The sequence below is a fragment of the Gossypium raimondii genome, chromosome 11 (assembly GCF_025698545.1).
Source record: "Gossypium raimondii isolate GPD5lz chromosome 11, ASM2569854v1, whole genome shotgun sequence".
NCBI classification, from domain to species: Eukaryota; Viridiplantae; Streptophyta; class Magnoliopsida; order Malvales; family Malvaceae; genus Gossypium; species Gossypium raimondii.
In genome coordinates this window covers 12,201,284-12,209,934 of record NC_068575.1, presented here as the reverse complement: position 1 = coordinate 12,209,934, position 8,651 = coordinate 12,201,284, and the positions used below count along the sequence as shown (strand labels likewise).

Genomic DNA, 8,651 nt, shown 5'->3' with positions numbered 1-8,651 from the left:
GCTTTCACAATAGTATAATAAAAGATAATTCAATCATGGTTTTTGGTTTATATAAAGAATTAACTTTCCCACTTAAATTTAAGAAAAGTTTTTATTTTGTGTTATTAATTCGTTTTGTTTGAGCCCACACTCAAAGCAATTTAAGGTTTGTTTAGTAATAAGTCTCTAACTAGGTTAGTGTTACTCATCAATTGGGCCTCAACTCAGTTGGGAAATTATAAAAAAATAATCATTATTTTTATATAATAAGTTATATTATTATGAGGGTATTTTTATATGTTTACATTTTTATAAATCAATAAAAAAATACCCATAATAAAATTTGATTCATGAATACCATGTATATACCAAACCTTCAATTTTACCATTTCAACCAAAACATCTTTTAATTTTTATATGAATTTTCATTTAAGTATATTTTATTACATAATTAACTAATAATCTTTAAAAGGTCTGCTTCTTGGCACGTCTCTGTCCGCTCCTATGTAGCACGTTTCTATCAATAAGAATCTGGTTAGGGTTTTTTCTCTTTTGCTTCTAGTGGATCTGGTGCATGTTTAGGCTATTCATCGTACAGAAATTGTGGATCTGGTTTCTAACAGGTTTTAGCAGTGGTGTTTAGGAGATCTCTTGTGGCGGTGGTCGATTTGAAATGGATGAGGGTTTGGCCAGATTGCGTATTTCGGATGGGAAGGAGGAGGAAGTGTTAACCTTTGGGCGAATCTCGGAAGGAAAAAAATAATTTGTACGAGCATTGTTTAGTGGGTTCTTTTCTTACTGTAGTGTGGTAAAATTTCAAGCCATGTGTAACAGTCTGGCTAATCTTTGGCCTCCTTTAAGAGGCATAGAAATCTCAGATCCGAGAGAAAAGAGATTTCTATTTCGATTTTTCCATCGGGTTGATATAGATATAGTTATTAAGGGAGCGCCTTGGACTTCTAATAATCACCTGCTCATTTTTCATAAGCTGCAGGAAATGGAAGATCCGATGCTGGTCCCTCTATTTTATTCCTATTTTTGGGTACAAGTTCACGACCTACCTCGCAATTTCATTCAGAAGCAGTGGCAGTGCAACGGGAGAATTTTATTAGTATATTTGAATAGTATGATGCGATCCAGGTAAATAGGGGACTCCAACAATTCATGCGTATCAGGTTTCTCATTGATGTTAAATCCCCTTTACGTAGAAGGAAAAAGATATAGGTGGCTTTGAATTGTTTTTCCTCAGCTCATTTTCAATATGAAAAACTAACTTTGTTCTGTTTTTTGTATGGCTACTTGGGACATAGTGATAGTTTTTTTTCCCAATTAAGGTTATGTACGAATGTAGACGGAATGGAAATGGAGTGGGATATTTCTCTTAGGGCTCCTCCCCCAAAACGGATAGATATATCGAAGAGTATTTGGCTAAGGAATAGTCGGTTGAAGGCTCCGGGATTGAATGTAAATTTGAATGTTAATTTTGTGCAAGATCCGATGGTTTATGATTTGGAGGATGATCCAATGGAGGTTGTTGAAGAGAAGAAGTGGTAAAGGATGACAGGTTTCTCTAATCGAGTTTTTGAGTTTTTGAGTTTTTGAGTGTGGCTTCACTTGTCACACAAAAACATCGACGACCACCAAAAGACAGGTCGACTGACAACAATGGAGATCTTAAGCTAGAATGTTCGTGGGTTGGGGAGCCCATGAACATTAAGGAGGTTGCAACAAGTGTTGAAACTTCATAATCCCCACATTGTCTTCTTTATAGAGACAAATTTGGATTTGGTGAGGATGGAAAGAGTTTGTAAGAGGTGTGAGACCATTATCGCAAGGGGAAAGGAGCTTTTATTAATAGTGTTCTTCAAGTTATACCTACGTTTACTATGTCTTGCTTTTTGTTACCAACTCCCTTTTGCTTAGAATTAGAACAAGTCATCGCTCGTTTTTGGTGGCAAAAATTTGAGGGTAAATGTGGAATTCATTTGTGCGACTGGTCAAATTTATGCATATCAAAAGATTTCGATGGTTTGGGTTTTCAAAATCTTAGCAAATTTAATACAGCTCTCTTAGCTAAGCAAGGCTGGCGTCTTGTTAATGATCAGAGTTCATTATTAGCCAAATCACTTACGACAAAATACTATCCTACTTTACATTCTTTGCAAGCAAGGTTAGGAGCTTACCCCTCACGTATCTGGAAGAGTATTTGGTACGCAAAGGGATTGCTATTGGATGGGCTAGGGTGGCGGGTCAAAACGGGGACAAAAATTAATATTTTGGAAGATGCTTGAGTCCCTGGATTACAACCACGAAAAATACAAGTTACAAGCGGATTTTTGCCCTTTACAACTGTTGCGAAGCTAATAGTGCAACAGGAAAGAGGATGGGACCTGGAGAAAATTACCAATTTTCTCGATTTGGGGGTGGAAGGAAAATTCTCTGCATTCCCTTTGCTTCAAAGGAGGAAGATGCGGTCGTTTGGCAAGCGTAGCCCTTAGGAGAATATACCGTGCGGAGTGGGTGCGGAGTGGGTATAGGTTTTAACATGGAATCGGGTATGCAAATACAACAGAAGGGGATAATTCCGATATACCTTTTTACAACAAATTATGGAAGCTTAATTTGCCAAAAAATGTTAAAATCACTTTCTGGCGTATTTTCAATAATCTAATTCCTAATTCCTATAATTTGTACAATAAAAGATTGGTGGGAGCTACTCTTGCCCAAAATGCTTGAGAGGTGAGGAGACATTGGAGCATGGGTTTCGCGACTGTCCGTTTGCAGTTGAAACCTGACATCTGCTAGATATCAGATGGGAAGGAGTAAGGAATGATGAAAGTTACCAACAGTGGATTAATTTTTTTTTATTGTTCTGGCTAGTTTTACCTGTCGAAAGATTGTATGTGTGGTTTGGTCTCTTTGGCCCGCAAGAAATAAATGGGTTCAGAACAAAATGTTTATCTCGCCACGGCAAATTTCGAGGCAAACCATAGATTATTTGAATGAACTTGATGAGATTGAAAAGAAACTACCTGTCACCAAGGTGGGGTGTGAGAGGTGGAGGCCACCGGAAGTCCCTTTTATAAAAATCAATTGTGATGCCGTTTTCCAGGCTCACACATTAAAATCTTGTTCGGGAATAATAGCTAGAGATGGCAGATCGAGAATTTTAAGTACGAGAGCCGTTAAAAATGAGAATGTACCTTCACCTTTCGCGGCTTGCATGCCTCCAATCGCTTAAGTTGGGGAGAGATCTGGGGTTGAGGGAGGTGATGATGGAGGGCGATTCATTATCTGTGATAAAGAAAGCAAGATTGGCCTTGACATTTTGGACATAAAAAACAAAGCAGGGAAGTTCAAGGAGGCTCGCTTTACCTATGTTTCATGTTCGGCGAACAGATCTGCGCATTCTCTGGTAAAGGAAGGTTTGAGAAGGGGAGATGGTTGGGGTCTCGATCAAGACGCGCTGGAGACATTTGTGGCTCTGGAGAATCGAAACTTTTTCACATACGCCGGCGAGGAAGATGTAGAGGTGGCCGAGTAGTACGTTTTGTTACTTCGAAAGGAAAGTGGAGGGTGGAGAGGAAGTGAAGTTTCTGGATGATAGCTTTGGAACAGGGAAAAGGAAATGTTTCATTGCCAAGGGATAATTTATTGACTTGTTCTTTTCAGTTTGGAGTGCCCCGAGAAGTCGTGTGTATTTTTAGTGGGATTGAGCTCTATTTACTCTGCCGGGGTTTTAAAATTTATTTCATTATTTTCAATTTTTGCTTTGGTTCAGTTTAGCTGGTTTTTTTTTTTTTTGTATGATGTTTTGGTTCATTAATAAAATAACCCATCTAATATTTATTCAAAAAAAATATTTTTTATTACATAATTTTTTTTACTCATCGTAAATATAGTATACATCTTCAAAATATGGGAATCTTAACAAATTTATTTTAGGTAAAACTGATATATTCACTTTTGTATCTCTCGGGTTACATTTTATTTACTTATATCTCGAAATGTTATGTTTTAATCATTTACATTATCATATTGTAACATTTTAGTTATCGAGCATTAATTATCGTTAATAGTGTAACGGTAAGCTGATGTGACACGTTAAATTATCATTTCAAATGAAAATTTTAGGTTAAATTATACAATCGATTTCTATTTTTTTTCATTTTGAGCAATTCAATTTTTTTCTTTTATATTAAAAGTGATGGAAAAGGGAAGAAAATAGAGGGAGAAGCAGAAGTGAGTGGAAAATAAAGGGAAAAAAAAGGAACATTAAAAGAACATAAAAGAAAAACAATAAATTGCTCAAAACGAACAAAATATAGAGACCAATTATATCATTAACAGCAATCAACGACTCAATAACTAAAATGTTATAACACGTTAATGTAAATGACTAAAACGTAATATTTCAAACATAAATAACTAAAATATAACTTGAGAAAAATAAAAATAACTATTTTAATAATTTACCTTTTAATTTATCATATAACTAACACTATGTTTGGTTGGGTGTATTGGATTAGCCAATACACCCCTAATCCGTGGGCCCCACTTAAGCCCCTCTTAAGCAGTTGTTTGGTTCAATGTATTGGCTAATACACCCCTAATACGTTACGGCCCTAATCCCCGAAAATCTCTGTTTTCTAATCCCTGGCTCCTCCTCAGTTTACATCCGTTTTAGTTTCACGCCCTAATTTGCCCTCTGTTTCCTGGGTTTGTCTCTCATTTATCTCATTCATTGCTTGCTTCGCCTCGCCAAGAGCCCCAATTTCTTGCTTCGCCTTTATCTCCTTTCTTTGTTTTCGTAACATATCAAGTTTTAACCCGAAGCCCCAAATTCTTCTCCTTTCTTTCTTTGTTTTTGGTAATGACCTAAGTTTGCACCTAGTTTCGTGTATTTTTCTTCATATAAACTATGATCATTTTCCTTGTATGCTAATTAATATCATTCATTTACTTGAGTTTTTAGCTCTTTTGGTTTTATATTGCATCATTCATTTTACTGAAGTATATAGGCTTTGTTGGTTCGTTCTAACAGGGAATTGGAAGTTGTTTCATTTTGGGTTTAAATTGTTAAAAGCATTAATTAATCAAAGGAAAAGAAGCGTTTTTAAGGGGGATTTGGGGTTGCATGTGTTCTTCTGTTGTTCTTATTGATTTGTTGTGTAAAAGAAAGCAGTTGGTGTTAATTGAAGTTATTTTATATGCATTTGATTGGTTTTATTTTGAGAGCGACTGATTTTGTTGTCATCTGTCTGGTCATTTGGTTCCACAGCTTGGACAGCTTCCGGCTTTGCAGAATTTGTAAGTCAATAGTGTAGGCCTAGTCTAATTTTGGTTGACCCCAAAATAGATAACTCATTTCTTACATGCTACCTCTCATTGTTAGAATATTGAAACATACATAAAGGAAAAACAAAACACCAGCATGATTTTGTCATCCTAGTAACCAAAACTGACCAGAATGTCTGAGGCATTCAGGTATACCTATAGAAATAGTTGTAAACAATGATGTTCTATGCTTTTGTCATTACACAATGGTTTGCATCTGTTGTCATCTTTCCATTGGATTTGGTTGCATTTTCATATATACATGCATGGTTTATGTGCTTCTATTGAACTTCTTTTGCTGAAGATTACCATTTTTTTTTTGACAGGGAGCTTTATAGTAATAACATATCTGGTATAATCCCAGAGGATCTTGGAATACTTTAACCGGGCACATTCCATCTACTCTGGGCAAGCTTCAAAAGCTTCGATTCCTGTAAGAATACATTTTTTGAGGTTAATTTACTTAATTTATTTGCCCTCTTGCTTTCTAGTCATGTGTATATTGCTAGCTGAACTGGATAAGTAAATTGTGTCTAAGAACATAAGAACAATTAATATCCCGAAATGCTTGGCTAAAATTAAAAGGAAAAAAATAAAAGGGTTCATTACTTTTAAGATAATGGGTTAGTTCCCTAGGGTGGGGGAAGGCTAGGTAAGCAATGCTAGATCACGACGAGGGTAAAGAATTAGAAATTGACTGCAGAATGCGACACACATAAAACTATATAACATGCATCACATAGGAGAGAAAGAAGAAAAAAAAAGGGGTGGCTAATGTATTTTAAATATGATTGTAATATTTATTGGGTAGCTATAGTAGACCAAACTTTGGCGATCATTGCTATTATGTAGTTAATCGAGATGAATAGATGATGAGAGAATTGAAAGGGGGAATCATAGTGGAAGAAAGTGATCTTCAAACAGTAGATCTTGGTTGAGAAATTTGGAAATAATATTGAGGTAGAACAAAAGTGGGGTATGTTTTGTTGGAGGCTTTGGGGATGGTTAATATTGTTTTGTGAGTTTAAAGTATGCTGACAGCTTTGGTGTGAATTTGGTTGCTTAATGGTCAAGAAAAATTACTTACTAAACTGTCGATAGGGTTGTGAAAAGTATCTTATTTAATGCAATTGGGTTTTGTGGTTAAAATACTATTGTTAGGTAATGCTGGCTTGGTGATGGATTGAAAAGGCTTGATCTAAGATTTAAAGAAATAAATGAGAGCCTTTTGCCAAGTGTGGAATCAACAAGACGAGTTATCGAACTGGATTGCAAAGCAAGAGAAAGAAAATAAGAATTGAATCCCATGTAGTTTTCATGGATGTGATTCCTATGGTTATTTCATTATGAAATTATAATGGCAATCACAACCCACTGAAAAAGCCTTCGAAGATGTGGAGCTCTAAAATATTTTATCCGAATGGAATCTTATCACTCCTACAACACAAAGATCTATCTTATTAACACCTAACACTAAACACGCCTTGAATGCAGGGCCTAAAAGTATAGCAAGGCTTGATATATAAATGAAAGAAAGGTACACTGATCTTTCTCAGCAAACTGCCAATAAATCACTGACTTTTCAAAGACAAAAGCAATACAACTAACACTGCTAAATTTTATTGTAAGTTAGATTATGTATAGATAGGACTCATTTGTGTACTATCAACTATTGAAACTCTTTAACCACTTTTATTTTAGAAATGTACTTAATTAAATCCTGGTGTTAAGAACAAGCTTTGGCAAACCTTTGAAAGGCCCTTTAAAACACGCTTTTGAATGCCACTCCTGCATTTTATTTACGAGTAAGGAGCGTGAGATGCCCAAAAGTGGCGTGTATATCTGTTGTCACGATCAAAAATGAAAAATCTACAATGGTGTTGTTTTTGCATTTCTGGACATTGTTTCGGCTGTGAAAATGCTTTATAATTGCTAGCTGAACTGGATATCGAAATTGTATTTTTACTAAGAATGTATGTCCTTATTTATAATTTTTTCTAAACATAGTTGAAGAAGTAATTCATGCTACAATTTCTACGCTTTTTCTTCTTCTATTTTTATTATTGAAATTGTATTTTTATTTTAATATGGTGCAGTCCCAACCTCCCTTGCTTGCTTCGCCTCCGGCCACTTGTATTCATTGAGCCTCTTGTATTCACTGAGTTACTGTAAGTTTTTTGCAATTAAATTATTTGATTTTTTATACTGTTATTGAGATTATTTGCATGATTTTGGTGAATTTTTCGCATTCTTTTATCATGTGGTTCATGAGTAGCCTATAAAACTAGCGTGAAACATAAGAAGATTTCAGATGAATGGATCCTTTTCCTAAATATGCAGCTTACTTTATGGTAATGAAGGTGGTTTTCAACTTTTGTTGTTATTTATCTAAATTTTGCGACCAGGGAATATTGGGTTGTAGCTTCGGCTAGGCTGTTGCTTACTCATTTTGTCGCTTCCACCTCCTCTCGGTTCAAAAGCATCACAGTTAGGAGGACACCAAATTTGTTTATGTTCTTTTTTGTATAATATGTCATTTTAGAAATAAGTCGTTCGAGTTTATGCATCATTTAGGATATTTTTTTGATTTGAATTTTTATAATAAGATTGGATAGATGTTTTACTAAAGAAATTGAAATTGCAGATTTGATTGAAAAAGGACGTGTTTACATATAATCCAACATAGATTAATAAGAGAGATAAGCAAAGTATAAATTTGGGGACAAAATCTTGTGGTGATGTAAAAATGTTGGAAATGTTAGAAAAGTTTGTCAACCAAATCCAATCATTCTTGAAATTTGATTCCTTCTATTTTCCTCTCTTCAAGTCACATCTTCTTCACATTACCCATTCATTCCCCTTATTTAATTTCTTCTGCACCCATCCATTATGCTAACATCATCTCCACTCTTTAAATTTTTAAATTTTTAAATTTTTAAATTTTGTTGTAATATGGATATTAGTTGTCATACGTAAAGATATGAACATAGATGTTATTCTCTCAAGTTCCAATTTCGATGCTTATATAATTGTTATTAAATTAATAATATTCAAATTCCTTATTTAATTCAAATTGATTATAATATTATTTTAAATAAATTATCAAATTATAAAATGACACTCAATTGACATAATTATTCATAAAGAGTTTGTTCCTTTTCAAATGCGCTTAATGTTAATTACTCATGTTTTTGTTGCATCAACGGAGAAAATGTTCTAAAATTAAAATTGATAAAATCTTACTGAAGATTAACAACATCTCAACAAAAATTTAATGAATTATCTATTTTATTAATTGAAAAAGATATCTTATACAATATTTATTTTAAAAAATT

General features: G+C 34.3%; 1 long non-coding RNA gene across 2 annotated transcripts; it reads right to left on the bottom strand.

The window, feature by feature from the left end:
- Nucleotides 1-2,070: 2,070 nt before the first annotated feature.
- Nucleotides 2,071-3,695, bottom strand: LOC105804611 (uncharacterized). Of its 2 annotated transcripts, XR_008191186.1 has the most exons (4): nucleotides 3,355-3,695; nucleotides 2,866-3,273; nucleotides 2,384-2,777; nucleotides 2,071-2,274 (listed from the first exon to the last, which is right to left on the bottom strand). It is a non-coding gene; the product is annotated as an uncharacterized LOC105804611 (long non-coding RNA). The 2 variants fall into 2 exon arrangements; XR_001137052.2 differs by having other exon boundaries at nucleotides 2,223-2,777; nucleotides 3,355-3,694.
- Between the last annotated feature and the right edge of the window lie 4,956 nt (nucleotides 3,696-8,651).